The sequence below is a fragment of the Mandrillus leucophaeus genome, unplaced genomic scaffold (assembly GCF_000951045.1).
Source record: "Mandrillus leucophaeus isolate KB7577 unplaced genomic scaffold, Mleu.le_1.0 Scaffold397, whole genome shotgun sequence".
In the NCBI taxonomy this organism is placed as follows: Eukaryota; Metazoa; Chordata; class Mammalia; order Primates; family Cercopithecidae; genus Mandrillus; species Mandrillus leucophaeus.
In genome coordinates, this window is record NW_012104220.1 from 2,833,127 (window position 1) to 2,855,896 (window position 22,770).

Genomic DNA, 22,770 nt, shown 5'->3' on the forward strand with positions numbered 1-22,770 from the left:
GCTTCAAGTTCAACCCACCTCTGAATAAATGCTTCCAATAAATATTAGCCCTTGCTGTTATTTATTTATTTAAAAAATGTTTATGGAGCACTTACTATGTGTCAGGCTGTGAGCTTGCAGCTAGAAGCTGAGAGTGTTGCACATCTGGAAATTCTATGCCCTAGCTAAGGGAAGGTCACTAAATATCAAAGCAAACCAAACTCCTTATCTAAAGAATGTGGTTTGATTTGACAAAACACCTCAAAGCTAATAAATGGCTGCGAAGCACTTCGCAGACCTGTTTAACAGAAACATTGCACCAATGGAATAGATGAGCTATTTGTGGTTATTATTTTATTTTTTCATTTAAAAAACTGTGATAAAATAGATCTAACATAAAATGTACCATCAACCATTTTTAAGTGTACAGTTCAGTGTTATTAAGTACATTCATATTGTTCTGCAACCATCATTACATTCTCTCCAGAACTCTTTCTTTTTTTTTGAGACAGGGTCTTGTTCTGTCACCTGGGCTGGGAGTGCAGTGGCATGATCTTAGCTCACTGCAGCCTCAAACTCCAGGGCTCAAGCAATCCTCCCACTTTAGCCTCCCTAATAACAGGGACTATAAGCACGTATCAGCACGCCTGGCTAATTTTTGCATTTTTTTTTTTTTTTTTTTTTTGTGCAGATGAGGTCTTGCCATGTTGCCCAGGCTGGTCTTAAACTCCTGGGCTAAAACAATCCGCCCACCTCGGTCTCCCAAAGTGCTGGGATTACAGGCTTGAGTCACCGTGCCTGGCCAGAACTCTCTTTATCTGACAAAGCTGAAATTCTGTTCCTGTTAAACAATAACTTCCATTCCTCCCTCCTCCAAGCTCACAGCAAACCACCATTCTGCTTTCTGGCTCTGTGATTTTGACTACTTAGAGTAGACAAATACTCTAAGAATAGTATTTATATCTTAGATCTATAAGTATCCACTCATAGAGTACCTCTTATAATTGGAATCATACAGAATTTGTCTTTTTGTGATTGGCTTATTTCACTTAGTATAATGTCCCAGAATTCATTTTTGTTGAAGCAAATGTCAGAATTTCCTTCCTTTTTAAGACTGAATCATATAGTTCATTGTATGTATATATCACACTTGGCTTATCCATTCATCCACCCGTGAACATTTGGGTTGCTTCCACATTCTAGCTATTGTGAGTAACGCTGTTATGAACATGGGTGTTCAGTAGATGTTATTTTTATGTTGCTTTAGAACACCTATGTCTTTATGATCACTGATTAGAATGTACTTGGATTATCGCTTTCCTCTGCTCACATATAAATTAAATAAAGCAGTCAAATACCCACAAACCAATCATCAAACTTAAGTTTGGAGAAGTCCAATGGGTTCAGGGACCTTTGAACTAAAACTTAGAAGATTTGGCTCCTGGTTCCAGCAATGCAGTCAGTGTTGGCTAACTATGTAATACGGTGGCAAGTTATTTCATCTGCTGGACCTCAGTTTCTTCACCTGTCCTGTGAGTGATTTGGACAAGGGTTTCCTTTCTAGGATGATCAGCTCAACTTGGCTTCCCAAATCAAAGAAAATCCTGTGTCCTTGGAAACCCCTCAATCCCAAGAAAACTAGGATGATTGGTCACCCTACCTTTCAGCAAATATGCAAATCTGACGCCAGATTTCAAAGACATGTACTACATTTAAATGAAATCAGGCTGTTTATCTCTTCCCCACCCCCCAGGAAACATCAAAAGGGAATTCAGCAGCCTAGTCAGACTAGGACAAAATTCCAAATGTGTAATTTTTAACAGCCTTTTTTGGAAAGTGCTGATTTTAGATCCTGTTAAGAAGTCATCCCCCACAAATATTCTGGTTAGGGAGGTTTGTATGTTAACGATTAGACAAGAGCTGTTAACATTTCAGCTGAGCAACTTAAAATATTTCTTACTTTTAATCACTAGTTTGACTTCTCGTGGAACTAACTGTAAAACAGGTAGGATTTTTTTTCCCCTCAAAGTGCACACTTCTATGTCACAGAGGGAAACCAACAACAATAAACCAACTACATAAAACTAAGTTTGGCTCTGTCTAATCTACAACTGAAAGGAAAGATCAGCCTGGAATATGCTGAAACTCCCCTAGTCTTACACAGGAATGTGCTGATATGCCTGCCTGAAACCCCAAATAAGCCCCCTTTTCTGGAAAGATGATCCAGCCAGATTCCAGCAACCTTCAGCAAACAGGCAGGGCTGGTGTGAATGAAGTCAATGAAGATTCAGGCAGCTGGGTGCGGTGGCTCATGCCTGTAATCCCACAGAGTCAGTGTGGGAGGATCGATTGAGCCCAGGATTTCAAGATCAACCTGGGCAACATAGTGAGACCTTGTCTCTACAAAAAAAATAAAAAATTAACTGGGTGTGGCAATGTGCGCCTGTAGTCCCAGCTACTTGGGAGGCTGAGGTGAGAAGACAGCTTGAGCCCAGGAGGTCAATGCTGCAGAGAGCCATGATTGTACCACTAGACCCCAGTCTGGGCAACAGAGCAAGAACCTGTCTCAAAAAAAAAAAAAAAAAAAGATTCAGGAACTGTTAATTTCTAGAAATGAAAAAGTGGCCTGATTTATTTGGACAAAAGCAGCACTTCAGCTTAATTCTTTTGGTTGCATATTTGTAGATTATTTGAGGCTATAAGCCTAGGTCTGTGGGCAGTTACAGTGCATTACTGATTTGACTGGATCTTGACAGAGGGCCTAAAAACAATCACAGGCCTACGAGTACGACTTTCTCCTTATAAACACAGACATGAAAAGACAATTCCCTGTACCAAGTATTATTATTATTATTATTATTATTATTATTATTACTGTTTGAGACAGGGCCTTACTCTGCTGCCTAGGTTGAAGTGGAGTGGTGCAATCTCAGTTCACTGCAACCTCTGCCTCCTGGGTTCAAGAGATTCTCGTGCCTCAGCCTCCCGAGTAGCTGGGATTACAGGCACCTGTCACCACACCTGGCTAATTTTTGTATTTGAGGCCAGGCTGGTCTTGAACTCCTAACCTCAAGGGATCCACCCACCTTGGCCTCCCAAATCACTGGGATTACAGTTGTAAGCCACCATGTCCAGCCCTGTATCAATTATTATCTTCTATAGGCAATGGTTTAGTGACCCCTTTTTATGGTCTATCATAATAAAATCTCTATTTATAGATCAGAGTGTATTTTATAAAACCTATTCACACATATATCACCCAAACCTCATACATTAAGATAATGCATGTAAGCTGAGATATTATTCTCCTTGTTTTATAAATGCAGAAATAGAAGCCTAGAGAATTTAAGAGTCTTGTCCCCAGACACAAAATGGGTAAGTGGCTCAAACCTAGGTCTTCTGAATCAAAATCAGGAGCCTTCACCAAAATGCAAAGCAAAATGCATTGTGCTTTTTAAATATTACTCCTAGCATTTTTGCAATCTTTCTTATGCTATCATCTAAGATAATGATTAACAGGCATTTAGAGAGAATGTTAAAGTAAAAAACTATTTGGCAACACACAGGTTTAAAGGACTAGCAAGAGAAAGAGGAGCCAGCAAAGGGGTCTGAGTGGTGGTCAGGGAATGGGTGGAGGACTGGCCAACTCAGTGCTGCCTCTTAAGCAGAGGGAAAGGAGAGAGAAAACTTCATCTGTAAGTGTCATAAATGAGAAAGACCTGTGGGTTCTGTGTTCAGGGAGCTACTGATGACTTCAGGGAGCACGATCCCCCAGAATCATGGAGTCTTGGGTTCCGTTAACCCCGATACTTATTCATGGCCTCCCAGATGGTCACTGCTTGCCTAATGCAATGACTCTGAGAGGCAGCTTTCTGAAGCAGCCTTGTGCTTTTGAACATCTTTGATTCCCTGGAAGTTCATTCTTAAACCAAGTGGCTGCTATGTTTTAAGTGATACTGTTGTAAGTGTTAGGCATCAGAGTAGTAAACAAAGTGTTCAAACTTACTGCCCTCAGACACTTACCTTCCAGTGGGGAGATACATTTTATTTTATTTTATTATACTTTAAGTTCTAGGGTACATGTGCACAACGTGCAGGTTTGTTACATATGTATACATGTGGCATGTTGGTGTGCTGCACCCATTAACTCATCATTTACATTAGGTATTTCTCCTAATGCTATCCCTCCCCAAGCGCCCACCCCATGACAGACCCCAGTGTGTGATGTTCCCCGCCCTGTGTCCAAGTGTTCCCATTGTTCATTTCCCACCTATGAGTGAGAACATGCACTGTTTGGTTTTCTGTCTTTGTGGTAGTTTGCTGAGAATGATGATTTTCAGCTTTGTCCATGTCCCTGTAAAGGACACGAACTCATCTTTTTTTATGGCCACATAGTATTCCATGGTGTATATGTGCCACATTTTCTTAATCCAGTCTGTCATTGATGGACATTTGGGTTGGTTCCAAGTCTTTGCTATTGTGAATAGTGCTGCAATAAACATACGTGTACATGTGTATTTATAGTAGCATGATTTATAATCCTTTGGGTATATACCCAGTAATGGGATGGCTGGGTCAAATGGTATTTCTAGCTCTAGATCCTTGAGGAATCGCCACACTATCTTCCACAATGGTTGAACTAATTTACACTCCCACCAACAGTGTAAAAGCGTTCCTATTTCTCCACATCCTTTCCAGCATCTGTTGTTTCCTGACTTTTTAATGATCGCCATTCTAACTGGTGTTAGATGGGGGGAGATACACTTTAAACAATAAAAAGGGTAATATCAAGTAGGAACAAGTATTTTGAAGAAAAACAAAGCAGGGGTGATTGTGGGGAGACAGAGGGTCTTGTTTCTTAGTCAGGGAAGTTTTCTCTGAGATGATGCCATTATGGAAGATGCCCTAATGAGAGGAAGAAGCAAGCCATGTGGATGGATAACTAGGGGGAAGAGCATCTCGGGTAGAGAGTACAAAGACCTTAGGCAAGGAGAAGCAGGAGGAGGAGAAAAGGAAGTGAGATTTTCCAGAGCAACTAGAAAAGTGAAGTTGTCATTTACTGAGATGGGAAAAGCTCAGGAGCTCAAGTTTTGACACATGGGCTTCACACGTTCATTAGACATCCAGGAAGATGTGTTGAGAAGGAGATTGAGGTCTGTCTGGGGTTCAGGGAGGGGGCCCATACTGGAATTTTAATGTGTATGACTTCGCACATAGCTGGTACATAAAGCCACAGACCAAATGAGATGTGGCTGAAGAAAGGATGAGGTCTGAGGCTGGAGCCCTAGGCACTCTCCCATTCAGAATTCAGGAAGCTGCAGCACCCAGCAAAGGAGATTGAGAAGGGATAGTCACTGAGGTTGAAGTACCTACAAGGAAGGATGACTCAGAAACTAATGAAGCAAACTTTAAAGAAGAATGCAGGGCCAGGCAGGACCACGGTGTGGTGGCTCACACCTGTAATCCCAGCACTTTGGGAGGCCGAGGTGGATGGATCCCTTAAGGCCAGGAGTTTGAGAGCAGCCTGGCCAACATGGTGTACCCTGTCTGTACTAAATATACAAACATTAGCTGAGTGTGGTGGCACACACGTGTAATCCCAGCTACCTGAGAGGCTGAGGCAGGAGAATCGCTTGAACCTGGGAGGCAGAGGTTGCAGTGAGCCGAGATCACATTACCACACTACAGCCTGGGCAACAGAGTGAGACTCTGTCTTAAAAAAAAAAAAAAAAAAAAAAAAGAAGGAGGGGGGACATCTCTGCTCTTTTGTCTTAAGTTTGTTGTGAACCTAAAACCACTCAATAAATAAATAAATAAATAAATAAATAAATAAGAAGAAGAAGGAGGAAGGCAGGACCAGATTTGTATGATGCTGCTAGGTCAAGTAAAATGAGAACCAAGAGCTGGTCACTGGATTTGGCAATGTGGAGTTCACTGGTTATTCTGACGACAGAGTTAGGGGGATGTGGAAAGATGGGGAGGAAACCCTGACTGGAATATAGTCCAGAGAAAATGAAGGAAGAGGTGGTGAAGACAGCAAATATAACAACTTTTTCAAGGAATTTTGTCACAATGAGAATCAGAAAAAAGAAGCGGCAACTGAAAGAGGATATGTGAGAGAAAGGTGTTGTTTGTTTCTTTGTTAAGGGTGGGAGATATCACAGTACATTTGCATGTTTGTCTGAATATTCCAGTAGAAAGAGAGAAATTGATGCAGAAGAGGGGATGATCATCAGAGCAAGGTCATTGCATGGGGGAAGAAGAGACACAGGGCCCAGGTGAGGGCTGGCCTTGGAGAAGAGCATAGTTACAGAAGGAGCCCTGCATTGTAATAGGAGGGCAGACAGCATATGAGGATACAGATGTGGACATTTAATGGACTTAGTGGTGCATATGTGAAGCTCTCTTATTATGCTCTTATTTTTTTCAGGAAAATAAGAAGCAAGCCCAAGAGTTAAAAGCAAGAGGGCTTTAGAAGAGAGAAGAATCAGTGAAATAATCTCTTGAATGGAAAGAGTGAATTGACTGAGGAAATCAGCTGGAATTGCCAGGCAGCATGAAGGGTTTGAGATCACTTAAAATTTGATGTTATTGTTGGGTCTTTAAGATTAAGCACCAAACTCCAGACCCCACTTTGCTCTTACCCCTCAAATGTAGTCTTCTTTAAGACATAACAGTATCATTATTTTATTTGATCTGACAAGCATTTGTGTTGCACCTATCCAAGCCTCTGGTGCAGAGGTGCAGTCAAGGGCACGTTCTCTCCAGGGACAGACTGCTCGGTGGGTAGAGACAAGAGAGAAAGAGAGAGAGAGGGAGAGAAGAAAAGGTTGATTCCATTGGGAGTTTTGCCTTCATCCTCCATGAACAGAGGGAAATCAATACTCACTGAAGGCAGCAAGCTCCCTTGAGAAGGAAAGACATTAATAACTGGGAAATGTGGCTTAGATTTGACCTTTCAGTTATTGAACAGCAGAATTAGACAGACTTACCCATTCAGACCCAAGCCTTAGTGAACCCTCCCAGACCTCTCCAAAGGAGGCTTCTCTGAAACTAACAGCATGGAGGACATAGGTCAGGAAATGAGTGGCTCCTTGTAGGCGCTTGCTGCCAAGAGGAGAGAGGCAAGGAAGGTGTCCCCATCTGGTGCAGGCTCAGTTCTCCTTCCAAAGCCACCAATCAGGTATGTTATTCCGTCTGGCGAGAGTGCAGTAGAAAAAGACAAGTGGGAGAGTAGAAGGAAACCAGGAATGTGACACTAGTTCATGTCCCCACATGGAAGAAAACAGCAGGCATGAGGAAGAAAAGTACCCTCTCATGAATTGAAAGTGAGGTCTTGGACCCTGGAAAGCGGCCCTGTCCCATGCCTGGGCCTTTGAGTCCCCCTCCCCTGCCCCCCTTTATCACTGAAGCAAGCAACAAATAGGTGAGAGAGTGAGAAATTTGAGGGTATAAACATAACATTGATTACTATGTTGGCCTTTGAAATCTGAGCTAACCAACGAGGAAAGTGAGAGAGCAAAAAGGAAGTAGGATTAATCAATTGGAGGCTCAACTGGGGTCAAAGAATGGTTGACTCAGAGGTATTAAAGGCATGGTGCTGGAAAGATCACAGCCTTTCACATATTTGAAAATTACTATGGTGGTCCTCTTGAGTCCTTTTTCTCGGATTAAACATACTCAGTTCCTTTAGTGGTCCTCATAGGGAAATGTTTCCAGTATATTTGTAAAGAGCATGTTTGCTTTCTATTGCGCATGCTCCAGCATGTGCCTTTGAAAGGGTGCACCTGGACACCACTACATGGCTTCATCCAGCTGGGGGTAGGCATGGAGTGCCCATCTTCCTGGGCCATAGACGCCCTCCTTCGCCTGGGACAGGAAGCTGAGGATCTCCTTCCTCTTCACTGTTTCCCCGCCCCACGAACTCAGCTTGAGCTCTTTGTCTACTGCAACCCCTGTGTCTGTTTTTCCTGGGTATTGCTGCCAGGTGAGGACTCCACCACCCCATAATTAGGCAGTTGTGGCAGTTTTCTGGGGACCTCATAAACACCGATATTAAATAGCAAGGATTGGAGGAGTGATTTATCTGTGGGTCATTTGAACTCTTACTAAAATTCTTAATGACATTTTTATTCATTTCTTGATCATTTAGTGTTAGTCTCAGAAGTTTTTGGTGGTAAAGGGAATGTATCTTTACTCATATCTATTTATTCAGCAACCACAAATGTTTACTGAGAGCCTTCTAAAATGTCAGTACTGGGCTACAGACATGGCCCCTGTGTTCATGAAGTGTGCAGCATAGGATCCAAAAACATCCCTTTGTTTTGTATTTTTGAATAAGGGAGATCTCCATTTACATAGAGACCTAAACTTATCTATAGGAGTTTCTTCTTCTGCCCTCTGGTTGTAACAGAGGAATTGACTCTCATGTCTTCAAAAGCCAGGCTCTTTATTTCTACTTTGGGACCTATTGCCTCTCATTCACTCTTTCTCTCCTGCATCATCCATCCCTCCCTCTCATCTAGATGATTCTCTTTAATGTGTACCTCTGCTCATATTTCTCACCTTCAAAATCCCCTTTCCTTGTCCCACATTCTCCCCTCTAGCTACTGATCTATTCCTTTGTACTTGTTCACAAAAAAAAAAAAAAAAAAAAATCATCTATGCATAATGTGTCTGCAGCTAGAAAAAGCGGGGACATGTTTGGAACAGCTGTGAGTGTTACAGCCGAGGGCTGATAAGCGAAGAAGAGCACTTTCCAGAGTGCAAGGCACTGACATCAAAGCACTCTGCAAATATTTTGATAGGAGGCAGCTGTGTTATAGCAAAGAGGGCCCTGACCTCCCCTCTCAGAGGGCCTTTGCTGAGTCCCTCTCGCTGTTGTGATCCTGATCAAGTTACTTAACTTCTTTGAGCCTCAGTTTCCTCATCTGTCAAATGGAAATAGTTGTGGCTCTCTCATAAGTTTGTTGTGACTATGAAATAGGGATGCTTGAAAGTATGAAACAAATGTTAGGAAGTATTGTACAGCAATAGTCTCCTTTAAAAGAAAATGGTTAACTCCAGTCTGTCTGGGTGCCCCTGCAACAAGAGCCTGAGTCAATGGCTCTCCTGTTGTACACTTGGGAATGTGATCCCAGGGAGCAGGACAGAGGAGGAGGAGGAGGGGCAGGAGGCAGTCCAGTGCAAATTCGGGTCACTAAGTTGCTCAGGGCTGCAGGCAACCTTGACCCACACAACCTCCTGAAGAAACTTATGAAATGTGTCTCAGAACTGTCCACCCTGGGAACAGAAAGGGGCAGCATTTACCGGAAGGTTCCCATTACCATCTATCACGGGTGGTCCACGAGCACTGACTCCCCTCTCTTCAGGGTTACACACACATAAATGCCAAGTGGACACCAGAGAGCCTCAGGGGAGGAAGTGAAAGGTAGAAGGTGCAGAAGGAGATAAGGCCATGTCAGATTGTACCTTTGAAACGGGCTCAAAATGGGATCCTGTGCAGTGGCTGGACTAAGAAGTGAGACCAGGAGGATTTGAAATGGTGCACAAGATACAGCCTCATCCCACAGAAACAAAAACCAAAAAAATGATGACATGACTTGGCTTGGGTATTTTTAGCAGGGATTATGTGCCATCTCTGTAGAAAAAGAGGGTAGGCCTTACATATTAGTTTTTAACCTGTTTTTCTAGACACTATGTGTTTCTGCAGAATTAAGGAATGGAATCTCAAATGCCTCACCTGTCTTTTTGCATCAAATTGTAATCAGAGCCTGCATGACCTAACTGAAAGAGACCCAGACCAAGATTTTGGGGAAACTGCTCAAAGTCTCTGAAGCACGGGGTGGGGAAGGGGGGTAAATTGAGAACCTCACTACTACCATCTTTCCTGCCTACTTTCTAGTGTTTTGGGGGCTTTTGTGGGGAAGGGGAGAGGAGGTTCATAAAATAACATATGAAAAAAATTTTTATAAATGAGGAAGGATTATTATCATTTGGGTATTATTAAGTATTGATGATTAAAGTCTATTTCTCCCCAGGATTGTACCACAATCAAAGTAATTTGAGTTCAGTTGAGTGAAATCAATAAGCCTAGAGCACATACTTTGTGCCAGGCCCTGTGCAATCCATTAAAGATAAAAAGATGCATAAAGAGGAGGGACAGAGAGTAATGTTAATTCTTGGGTACTAGGCATGACTGCTATTACAGGAAGAAAAAGAAGGAGCATCAGTGCTTTGCTAGGCAGAACTGTACAGAAACAAAATTTTGCTTTTTCTTGCATTAAGTCTTGCTTTATAAGGCCTTTCCCATTATGAAGATTGTAACTACCCCCTTATATGTCCATTTGGTACTTTTGAAATTTTGTTTTATATTTAATGTATAGCTTTTAAAATCTAACTTTTAAAATTGATGAGTTGTGGACATATAACTTTATTTTTTCAAATGGATAGCCAACTTTTCAACACCATTTGTTAAATATCTTATCCTTTCTCATCCTTTTGAAATGCTACCTTTATCTTATTTTACCCTTACACGTGGTCTTTGGTCTGTGCCATTGATGTATTGTCTCTTCCAGCAGGAATTTAACATTATTTAATTATGGTAGCTCTATAATTTGTTTGATAACTGGTAGGTAAACATTACTCCCATTTTTCTTTTCTCATTTTATTGATTATTCTCATGTATTTACTTCTCTGGGCAGTGTTTATAATTGCTTTATATTCCATTGTAAAATCCCATTGGAGTTTTGGTCATGATTTGCCCATATTTTCTAGAGGAAATATTATTCAAAGTCACATATTTAGAATAAGATAAAAAGGAAGTGATCAGATGTTTGAAGAGAATGACAATATGAAACCATTGTGGAGAGTGGAAGAGCTAGTCCATCAGATTGTCCTGTAGATGAGGAGGCAACCAAGTATTTATAGTGGCATCAATCTGCAGTTTAGGTGATTTTCATCAATGTTCAGCTACTCAGGAGTAGGCCTAAAGAATGATTTCGTTGGTCTTACACTGGGATTGGGTTTGGCAAGACAAGCATAGCAGAAGGAGAAAGGGACACACACAAAAAATGAAGGTACTTTTATTTCTTTGTCTTCCTTTCAGTAAAGACAGAATAAAAATAATTGTGTTTTTCTTTCACCAAATAATAATATATATGAATAAATAAAGAGAGGTGTAACATTTTTGTTTTGTTGAGTTTTTTTTGTTTTTTTTTTTGGTTGTTGTTGTTTTGTTTTGAGACGGAGTCTCGCTCTGTTGCCTTGGCTGGAGTGCAGTGGCTTAATCTTGGCTCACTGCAAGCTCCGCCTCCCGGGTTCACACTATTCTCCTGCCTCAGCCTTCCGAGAAGCTGGGACTACAGGTGCCCACCACCACGCCTGGCTAATTTTTTTGTATTTTTAGTAGAGACGGGGTTTGTTGTTGTTTTAAACATCTTTATATAATGAAAGTGTTAACTAGTGGACAAGAAAGCTAAATTACAACTGAACTTCATATTGTATAAATAATTTATCTTGTGTATATATATATATATTTTTTACCATGTGACACTTGAGATATTTTCTTTTGACAGGAGAGCACTTTTGGTGTAAACCCCTATTTTTTGAGTGTGGATATTTTCCCCTAACATTTTCTTTCTTTGGAACTAAGCATTCTCAAATGTGTTCCCAGGGGAATCTGGAAATGTTGGTGCATATCCATTTGGCAGTTTGGAGGTTTGTTAGAGTGTGGGAAAATTCAGAGGTTATTTTCAGGTTATGACATCTGAATATTTCTTTGCAGGTCCAAAATACAGTTTATTTTTAATACTGTAAAGATACCATAGTCTTGATCCTCATTTTGAGAAGAAAATGCTGCCATCTTTAAAGAAATATAGCTTGAAATAAAATCCTGAGTTGCAAAATGAAGACCTAAAATTCAGGTGAAACGTAACAGTCTATTAATGTTTAAAATTGCCTATTGGTTTATTATGTTTTCCCTTACTTAGGCAAGTAAAGTTAAGAACTATTGAAGTTCACGGCCATGAGGGCACATCCATGGATATCATAAAGCAGCCCTTGTACATTTTCTCTCTCTGCGAATCCAGCCTTCGGCAGGGTGATTAACAGCTTCAACCTGGGGAAAGAATGCAGTCTTTCTTCTGGGGCTTCCCAGACCCAAGACCCTCCCCATCCCCATCACAGCTCTCTAAGCCTGACTGCCTTTGAGGTGGGAAAAGACTCAAAGAAATGTACCAATCCCAATGATACTCAGGGCCCGACTACTGTAGGGAAGCAGAAATGATGCCTTGTAAATTGGTTATAAAATGGCCTTGTCCAAAGGCATGTGACTGCTGTTTGCATAGTTCCTGTCAGCCTCAGAACGTTCTCCATATTTCTTTCAGCCATGGAAAGCCAGTCTCACGCAATTCTAAATGAGTCGTTGTTCCAGTCTAGACTCTCACTGAACCAAAATGTGGTCAGGTGGGGTGATTGCCTTTTTCAACAGTTGCCAGCAACCTCACATTCAACTGCTCTGCTCATGTATCATATGTATGGTTAACCACAACTTATTCTTTGAACTTTGAGGTAAGACAGTGAAAATAAACTTGAACCATCAATGTATTCTTAGCACATACCACCAATTAGAATATTCACATTTCAGATTCTGATTCCTTTTGTCACTTCTACTCCCACTCTCTCCATTCAATCATAAATGCAGTCAATTTTACCTAAAAATATATCTATTATGTTCATCCCCCCCACCATCTATTGGCACTGCCAAGTTCTTGATTCAAGTCTTCCTCACCTCTCATCAGGTCCACTATAAAAGCCTAATAAATAGTCTTGTTCATCCTTCAAAAATATACAGTTGCTTATAATACCTCTCTGCCTAATAGTTATCTATGGCTCATCTGCCCAAATGGTCTGAATTCCTTCAAGTTCTGGTCCTTACCTGTGTTTCCTGACCCGTCTTCTGTCATTCTCTCATTGGTGCTTTGCGCTCCTACCACATAGAACTGCCTTCACTTCCAGTGCTGTTCTCTCGGCCCAGAGGTGATATTCAACATATTTAAAGAATAGAAACTGACCAATCAGAACAAACCCCGTGACCACTCAGGACTGGCACACTAGAGCATCCTGGTGAATATCGGTTGAGGCTGCCATTTCCAGCACTGTGGCTTTAATTCTTTCCCCGGCATGTCTGCAGATCCTTTACATGGTCCACAGAGGACCTTTGAGCAGGGGCTGGAGGTGAGGGAACAGCGTTATTTAGAAAGGTTTAGGGACTTATACATGATTAACATTTTCAGTACCTGTGTAGAGACTGAAGTATTTGCATAGTAGGCACTATTTGCAGAACCTGAAATGACCTCTTCTGTTTTTTGAGATATTCTCAAAATAATCACCGCTTCATCTCTGGTTGCTCTGTAAACACTTTTGCCTGCTTCTGTTTCTCAGAATGTAATCAGCAAGAGACATCTACCTCTCACACAGGCTCACTAGCAGATTGGCTTTTTTAACCAGGCTCCATCTTTTTATTTCCATGCTGACTAGGAATCATTATGTCCTGAACTGCCCTAAAAGTACAAGGAGAAATTCCAGTATCTTGTCTAACAAAAAGAAAATAATACATGCTTTTCTTCAATCCAGATCATGACTGTTTGAACTAGTCATCGTTAATCAGATTTCCTGCATCAGCAACCTTAAGAAATTGTTATCAAGTTGCTACTCAATGCAAAACACTAACCTGGCATTGAGGGAAATTTAAAGCAGTAGTAGGTCCAATACCTGCTCTCCACTGCTGTGGAGCTAAGACATGAACAGCTGCAGTAATAACTTTGATTTAAGCAGTACCTTATGTGTTGCTATCAAATAATAAACACTGTAGTAGTGAAGAGCAGGAAATGACCTGTCTCTCTCCCAGTTAGGCGAGGCTTTCTGGAGGAGCTGGGTCTTGAGCTGAGCATCAAAAGATAGGTAGAGGCCAGGTGTGACGGCTCACGCCTGTTATCCCAGCATTTTGGGAGGCCAAGGCAGGAGGATTTCTTGAGCCCAGGAGTTCAAGACCAGCCTGGGCCACATAGTGCGATCCCATTTATACAAACCAATAAAAAATTAGCCAGACGTGGTAATGCACACCTGTAGTCCCAGACACTCAGGAGGCTGAGGCCAGAGGATAGCTTTAACCCACAAAGTGGAGGCTGCAGTGAGCTGTGCTGGCACTACTGCACTCCATCCAGCCTAGGAGACAGAGTGAGACTTTGTCCTTCCATCCCCCAAAAAAGGTGGGTAGAGTTTCAGCAGTGTTCCAGCAGAATAACTAGCATATGCTACGAGCCTAGAAAACACAAAGCAAGGTAAAGCAGAGCCTTGACATCAAAATGAGGCTAGAAAAGTAACTGGGGTCAGACTGCAAAAAGAATTGTATCAGGAAGAGGCATTTGTGTTGTAGACCACAGGTAGATCCCTTAAGTTTTGTTAGGCAGAAGCTTAACATAATCAAAGCAATATTTAAAAATATTAGGCAGTGGCAGCTGGCAAGCAGAGTGCTGGGAAGTAACACAGCATAATAGAAAATAGCAGAGCCTTAGTGGTCAAGCAGTGGGTTTGAGTCTGGCTTCACCACTTTCTAGCCGGGTGGGCTTGGACCACTTACTTAACCCCCAAAACTCCACTCACTCAACTATAAACATAAAGATAATAATATCTGTAGGGCTGTTATGAGAATAATATTTAACATTTATGAGCACTTACTATGTATTCACTCACACTGCACTAAATACTTTACATCTGTGGTCTCATTTAACCCTTATGTCACTTCTTTAAAAATTGTGGTAAAATATACATAACATAAAATTTACCGTTTTCACCATTTTTAAGTGTATAGTTCAGGGGTTTTAAGTATATTCGCACTGTTGTACAACCATCACCACCATCCACCTCCAGAACTCTTTCATCTTGCAAATCTGGAACTCGGTACCCATTAAACACCAACTCCCCATTCACCCCACTCCCCAGCCCCTGGCACCACCATTTCACTTTCTGTCTCTATGAAGTTCACTTCTCTGGGCATTTCATATGAGTTGCATTATACAGTATTTGTCCTTTTGTGACTAGCTTATTTCACTTAGCATAATGTCCTCAAGGCTCATCCATGTTACAGCATATGTCAGAATTTCCTTCCCTTTTTTTGGCTGGGTACACAGGAATTTATTAATGTTGTCTGACAAGGTCGGGCTCCCTAGGTTCTTCCCTTTTCAGGGTGTCTGGTGTAGAAACGATGAGGAAGGGAGATTCTCAGTGTGGTGGAGTACTGCGTGGCAGGGACTTCCCAGCAACTAAAGGCTTCTCTCTTCCTCTGATGCTCCTGCTGGGGCTGGTGGTCTGAGGGCTCTTACTTCTTGGAAGCCATGTGGATCATGAAGGTTATCACTTTGTTGCTGTAGCCAAATTCATTGTCATACCAGGAAATAAGCCTGACAAAGAGGACGTTAAGGGCAATGCCAGCCCCAGTGTTGAAGGTGGAAGAGTGGCTGTCACTGTTAAAGCTGAAGGAGACAGCCTGGTGCTCAGCGTGGCCCATGATGCCCCTGAGGGCCCCCTCCGATGTCGCTTCACCACTTCCTTGATGTCATCATATTTGGCTGGTTTCTCCAGAGAGCAGGTCAGGTCCATGACTGACACATTGGCAGTGGGGACATGGAAGGCCATGCCAGTGAACTTCCTGTTCTGCTTGGGGATGACCTTGCCCACAGCCTTGGCAGCACCGGTAGACGCATGCAGGGATGACATAATGGAGAGCCTCATGGCCATCACACCACAGTTTCCCAGAGGGGCCATGACAGTCTTCTGGGTGGCAGTGATGGCATGGACTGTGATCCTGAGTCGCTTCATGATGCCAGAGTTGTTATGGATGACCTTGGCCTGGGGGTTAGGCAGCTGGTGGTGAAAGAGGCATTGCTGATGATCTTGAGGTTTTTATACTTCTTATGGCTCATGTCCATCACAAACATGGGGGCATCAGCAGAGGGGGCAGAGGTGATAACCCTTTTGGCTCCACCCTCTAAGTGAGCCCCAGCCTTCTCCATGATATTGAAGATGCCAGTGGACTCCATAACATAATCAGCACCAGCATCATCCTGTTTGATCTTGGTGGGATCTCACTCCTGGAAGATGGTGATGGGGTTTCTGTTTTCAGCCTTGATGGTGCTGTGGAATTTGCTGTGGGTGGAATCATACTGGAACCATATGATTCCATAGTAGACCATGTAGTTGAGGTCATTGATGGTGATGATACCTATTTTGCCAGAATTAAAACCAGCTGTGGTGACCAGGCGCCCAGTATGGCCAAATCCATTTACTTGTTTCAGGGACTGGCTGGTGCCTCACTGAAGACTGGGGCATCAGTTGACGGGAGAAGCTAAGAGGCTGAATTTCCTTCCTCTTTAAGGCTGAGTAATATTCTACTGAATACTTTACATCACTGTTTTATCATGAGAAAACTGGATTTAGAGAGGTTAACTCATCCAAAATAACAGAATTAGTAAGAGGAAGAGCTAGGATTTGGGCCAAAGCAATCTGATTCCACAGTGCACCCTCATTTCCCTTGCATATCCCGATGCATGTAGGTTAAGGGCCTAGCACTGCACCTGGATCAGGATGGCTGTTGCAGAAAGGCATTCTATTGTTTTTGATTATCCAGCACCTCTTCCACAGCTTATCCTGGTAACACAATTCCTCTTTTCCTTGAGAAACTCTGTCTATGATTGTACCCTCATCCCCCCCATACAAGGGGCAGAAAGCTGAATATGTTTCCCAGGCCAAGAAATCAGAGCCCTCCTTCCCTCCCCATTGCAGTGACAGATTCAGGAATAGTCACATGGGTGCAATCAGCGTCCTCCCTGGTGCTATGAGGAGATTGCGAGTCAGGGGTTGTAGGTGTTCATTTCAAAAACTTAGCAGGGAGATGGCAAGAAAGGTGGAGTCCTGAGCAACATCTGATCTAGACACGTCTGAAGCCAGTTGTCCCCATCAACTTCCCTACAACATGATTCCCAGTTTTTGCTTTTAAGCTAATTGGAATTGTGTGCCTGGAACTTGCAAAAGAAAGAAATCTGACTAATTCACTAGATCAAAAGGCCCTCATGGGAATGGAAAGGAAAAAACTAACAAGAGGTATTGTGAAGCTGTGTGACGTGAAAAAGAGGAAAACATCGAGAGTCTTTCTGAGATTCAGATACCTGGTAACCAAGAATACTGCTATTACTGAGAAGGTGGAAGAAGTTGCTACTTTGGGTAGAGCTAAAAGAGAAAGTTTCTGATACTCCCAGGAGTCCAGACTACTAGTTAGTTTCCAAAGGTAAAATGCCCAATCTCACTTATGTCTGCTAAGCACTTCATCCTCTTCCAGAATCTCAAACTCATTAGTGTGTCCAAGGTCTGATTGGGATAGGGCTTTTGGACTCTGATCTTTATCCCCAACCCTGCTCAGTAACCTGGTATGAATTCTCCTTCCAAATACAATGTATTCATTTATCTGCTCATTCATTAATTGAACACATGCTTGCTTATGTGTACAGAGGACCTATATGCCAGGTATTAAGCCTATATGCCATGGTAGCTATATGCCAGGTATTATGACAGGTACTAAGAACAGAGTGATGAGAAAATACATATGGTCCCCTATCTTCAAGAAGTTTGTAATCTAGTGGAGAAATCAGACATAGGATGGATTATCACCCACATGAATATAATTAAAAATTGTATTACATTCTATGAAAGTAATAGCGTTTAATAAGAGGTGTACGGGGAGATCTAATTCAGGTGGAGGAGAGTAGGATGATTAAGGGATAGCTTCTCTGGGAAAATAACATTGAAGCTAAGGTCAGGTCAGATGAGGTCAGCACTAAAATGAAAAAGAAAGGTGGAAACCAGAGGTGGTGTTCTCACCCACCCATAAGAAACAAGTGATTCACCCACCAGGAATGTGAGACGGAGAGGCTTGAAACTGGTTTCTCTAAAGTGGAGCTGCTTAAGGCTCTTAGAGCAGGGACTGGCAAATAAATTAAGTATTGTAGGAACCTCACTGCCTGTTGCCCAGTCACCTCTCTGTGACTCTGCTCATGTATTCATCCATTCACTCATGTGTTCAAGAAATAGTTATGGAATACCCACAAGTGAAGGGCATTGTACTAAATGATGAGGCTTCAGGAGAAGCAAGACAGCCTCCAGCCCAGCTCTCAGCAAGAAGGAAGAAGTACAGGTGGGCCCACCTTCAAATAGCTCCAAGAGATGCTAAGTCTTTCCCTTAGGGAATCTGTTGCACACTGGCATATGTGCATGCTTCATAAGACTTCTATCTCTAGGCCCCAATGCCTAAAAGACTTGTACACTTTTTTCTTTTATAATTCAGAGTTAAATCTAGTTCTCCCAGTAGAGGCAAAGGTCCTCTCGACACATAAAGCTAAGAAAGAGATCACATGGGACAACATGGCAGGCTGACACCAAACACAGCGTGGCTGCCCAGTCCCTCCAGATAAACATAAGGAAAGGTCATCCAAACACAGGAAGACAGCCGCCCCCTTCCCTTTTCCTTTACCCCCTCCCCTTCCTCCCTCTGGCTCCCTTATCCCCAGAGGGTGGACCCAGCCTTTCCCAAAGTTTATTCTGAGAGCTCCAGGCTCCCACAGTGGAACGTGCTGTGGACATGGGAATACAACAGCCTAGCCAAAAGGGAGAACCAAAAATATAAACTGAGATATTTAATAGATTTCTGTTCCCCCCGCCCCAACTACCGAAAAAGTTGTGGCAGAAATGTCTGGTACTACTGTTTTTACTGTCCTTGATATGTCAACCCTTCCTAGGAGGTGGTCTTCTAAAGTTTATCACATTTGTCAGCAAACACTTCACAGAGAAAAGTTAAGCTCTTTCTTAGGATTTCTGTGCCACTCACATAATCCACTAAACAAATGCAATAAATGTTAGGGAACAAAGTCCAGAAAGCCTTGCATTTCAAATGCCAGCGACGAGTTTAACAAGAGTACAAGTAACACTACAACTGAAGGAAAAAAATTAGAAGGCTGAATTTCCTCTAAATTCATGATTGGAATTTTCTAAATAATCAGGAATCCCAGAGTCCATAAATAGAAAGTCATTTTATCTTTTACTGACAAAATGATATGCTGATCAAAACAGTGGTGAGAACATAAGCTTTAGATTTTACTTGCCACTTATGAGAAAAAAGCATTAATACTGCAGGATTATTTACCTTGATGATTATAAACCAGCATTTGTGATGAAATGTGCAGTACTAATTTCAAAACAGACCCAGTGTTTGGAAGCAAAGCATAATGGTGACCTTTCTCATTAGCTGTTGCTCAAACAAAGATATGTTCCAGCAATATCCGATGCTTCCTTCCTGCCCGGGCCTCCACCCAATGCAATTTAAAACACTTGTGTTCCATCCAAACTAGAGCTGAGAATGTGGTGTTATAGCTGAGCTTCAGTAGCATTGTGTTTATAGTTTATTATTACTTTCTAAGTTTTTTAATGTTTTGTTTCCATAAATTTATTGCCATGAGTTGGGTTTGCAAGATTAAACGTGTGAAACCATGTAAATGTACTTGTTATATACATATTTACTCTTCTACTTTTCCATCTTTCTATTTTTGTGTCAAATAGCATTATAGGTCCTTAAGCGTAAGAACAGAAATATAACTCATTTCTCTTTGGTAAGTGTTTTAATGAATATATTGCAGGCAAAAACAAAACCAAAAACAACTTTTAAGGATCATGCCTATCTTGTTTTGTGTAAAATGCTATAAACACAAACGTAAGGAAAGAATGTGAGAAACAAAAAGAGAGAAATTGAGAGACCACTTTAATACAGGTAATCCTCATGTCTGTCACGTCCAATGCTCCTGCAATCGTTAAAAGTTGAAAATGGTCAAAGCCGAGGCAATTTCCCATGGAACAATAAGTAATGAAGAATTTAGACGCTGAGCAAAGACCCAGTGCTCTATCTCTATAGAAAGACCATAAACACTTAGTATAGCTATAAATTATGTAGACCATTTATATTTTCTATAATGAGTATAATATGGTAATAGAAAAAAATTAAAGGCACATTATTTAAAATAATTTTGCCTCTTTATACTTGTGCAGTATAAAACTTTCTAAAGTATATGTACATAAGTTAGAAAGAGAGACACACTAATCAATCCCATGAAAGTGTATTCCGGATGGTACACTGTCACAATCTATGAGAATGACAAGTATTTAGAGTATCAATATTTGCCGCTGAATATTATTTCATTTAACTCTAAAAATAAGCCAGCAAAATTCTTTTTATCATTACCATTTTGAAAATGGCATCTCAGAGAAAATCAAAATCGATAGCTTTCTCAGAAGGAGCTTTATTGGCTCATGGAACTGCAGTTTAGAGGTAGTGCTGCCCCAGCTGGCTGGATTTAGAGGTTCACTACGTTATTTGGGCTCCAAGTTCAGCACCTCTAATGTTCTCTCAGCTCTGCCCTTTTCTCTGTGGTCATCACATCCTCAGGCCAGCTCCCCTCATTGCTGCAGCCGTTCCAGGCTTCCCGTGCTCATACCACATGCAACTCAGAGGAAGAGGGAGTCCCAACATTCCCAACAAGAACCCCGAAGTTCTTGACGAGACACTCTATGTCACGTGCCCAGCTCTAACCAATCAGTTATTGAGACCAGGGAGATGGGTGACTGACTAGCGTAACCCCCACTGGAACTATCTGCCCTTCTTTAGCAATGTTGCTAAGAATGGAAGATCTCCTTGTCCCCAGAGAAAATCTGGGCACTACTAAGAAAAAAGAAAGGGGAATGGGTAGTAGAACAGCAATAAGTGACTGCCCAGTTCAGGACTTCATAGGAGTCATGAGGATCAGATAACATTACGATAGAAAGCAGTTTGCATAATGCCCAGCTCACATAAGTGCTCAAGAAGTGTTAGCTGTTGCCCTTGGAGGCATCACTAGAATGCTGCTTTTTAACGCTCATTAGCCATTACATAAAATCTTAAGAATTGAATAATATGTGTGACAAAAAAGTACTGAGACTTTTAAAGAACTCATTGGAACACGTACATACCATGAGTATTGTCATATAAAGCAGTCTTTCTGAGAGAACAAATGAGCTGTCACATGCTGCTGCCAGGCTCAGCGTGTTGTTTCACCTCTGCGATGGGTGTCTGCAGCTGCTGTCTTCTCAACATCCCTATTTTGCTTGGGAAAACTTCCTCTCACCCACCCCTTTGACACTGGAAAGCCTGTCAATTACAAGACTTCCCTCTCCTCCGTGTCCTCTTCCTCCAGGGATGGTCACACAAATCAGACCTGGCCAAAACTTTCGCCACTCTCATTCTCCCCCTACTATGTCTCAATAGATGTCTTCACAGGCAAAATGAGATCCATAAAAACCTGTCTGCAAATATAAACCATTTTCTACTACTTCTCTCTTCTCAGAATAACAAAGTTATGATTCCTATTTAAGTTCCATTCAACTATCTGAGACTTGAATCTCAGTCTCTCCCAACTTGTCAGAAATATGCATTATCAGTTTGCCCTGCTCTAGCTTGTGTCTCTAATCTCACTAGGCTGGATGTCTCTCTGTTTGCCTCTCTAGAGCAACTTTGCATCCTTGTCTACCCAGCTCTGTACTGGGGGAGGCCAAAGTCTATATAAACTGTATCAACAGACTTCTTTGTCCTCTACTTTCTGGTGGGGTTTGTCTATGGGGAAGCCCCAGCAAGGTACTTGAGAGAAAGAAGAGCGTGAAATAAAAGTACAGTAGTTCCCCCTGATCCAGGGGATATGTTCCAAGACCCCTAGTGGATGCCTGAAAGCAAAGATAGCATTAAACCCTGTATATGCTATGTTTTTCCTATATGTACTTGCCTATAACTTTTATCTTATAAATTAGGCACAGTAAGACTTTAACAACAATAACTAATAATAAAGTAGAACAATTATAAAAATATGCCAGCATCACCACTCTTGTGCTTTGGTGCCATTATTAAGTAAAATAAGAGTGACTTGAATACAAGCACTGCCATACCACCTCAACAGTCGATCTGCTAACTGAGAGAGCTACTAAGTGACTAGCGGGCAGGGAGCATATACAGTTTGGATATGCCGGACAATGGGATGATTCACGTCCCAGGCTGGATGGAACGATATTTCATTGTGCTACTTGGCATAGTGCACAATTTAAAACTTATGAATTGTTTATTTTTGGAATTTTTCATTTAATATTCTTAGACTGTGGTTGACCATGGGTAACTGAAACCCTGGAAAGAGAAACTATGGATAAGGGGAACTACTATATTTATTCTTCTGCCTTCTTCCCAGAAAAGTCTTCTTGGATTGGCTGTTTCTTTTGACCAAAGTCATTGTCCTCTCAAGACAGCCTTCTTCCAGGTTCTGGTAATTGCTCTTTCCCCTCATCTTTTCAAATCTATGGTAAATGTTCCACTGTTTCTTGCCTCAGAGTTCTCTACGATCCTGTTGGTTCTCTATATTGTAACTGCACTGTTGTAAGTAGTTCCTTCCTCAGATATCCCAATGTGGAATTAGAAGATTCCACAATGTGTGGAGTTAGAATTCCACATTAGAATCAGAGTAGGTATTTCATCTGTTTCCTGCTGGCTGATACATTCTCCCTCTCAAATGGATTCATTGTGTCAACATATAAGCACACGCAAGTATCCAAGATTCACAGATCATTAATCTTTTCCTGATATCTAGTTTTTTCTAGTCTATACTCTAAATTACTTCC

At 41.7% G+C, this 22,770-nt stretch overlaps 1 pseudogene; it reads right to left on the minus strand.

Moving 5' to 3' along the window:
* Nucleotides 1-15,358: 15,358 nt before the first annotated feature.
* LOC105547804 overlaps nucleotides 15,359-22,770 on the minus strand; it is a 52,547-nt pseudogene continuing 45,135 nt past the window's right edge.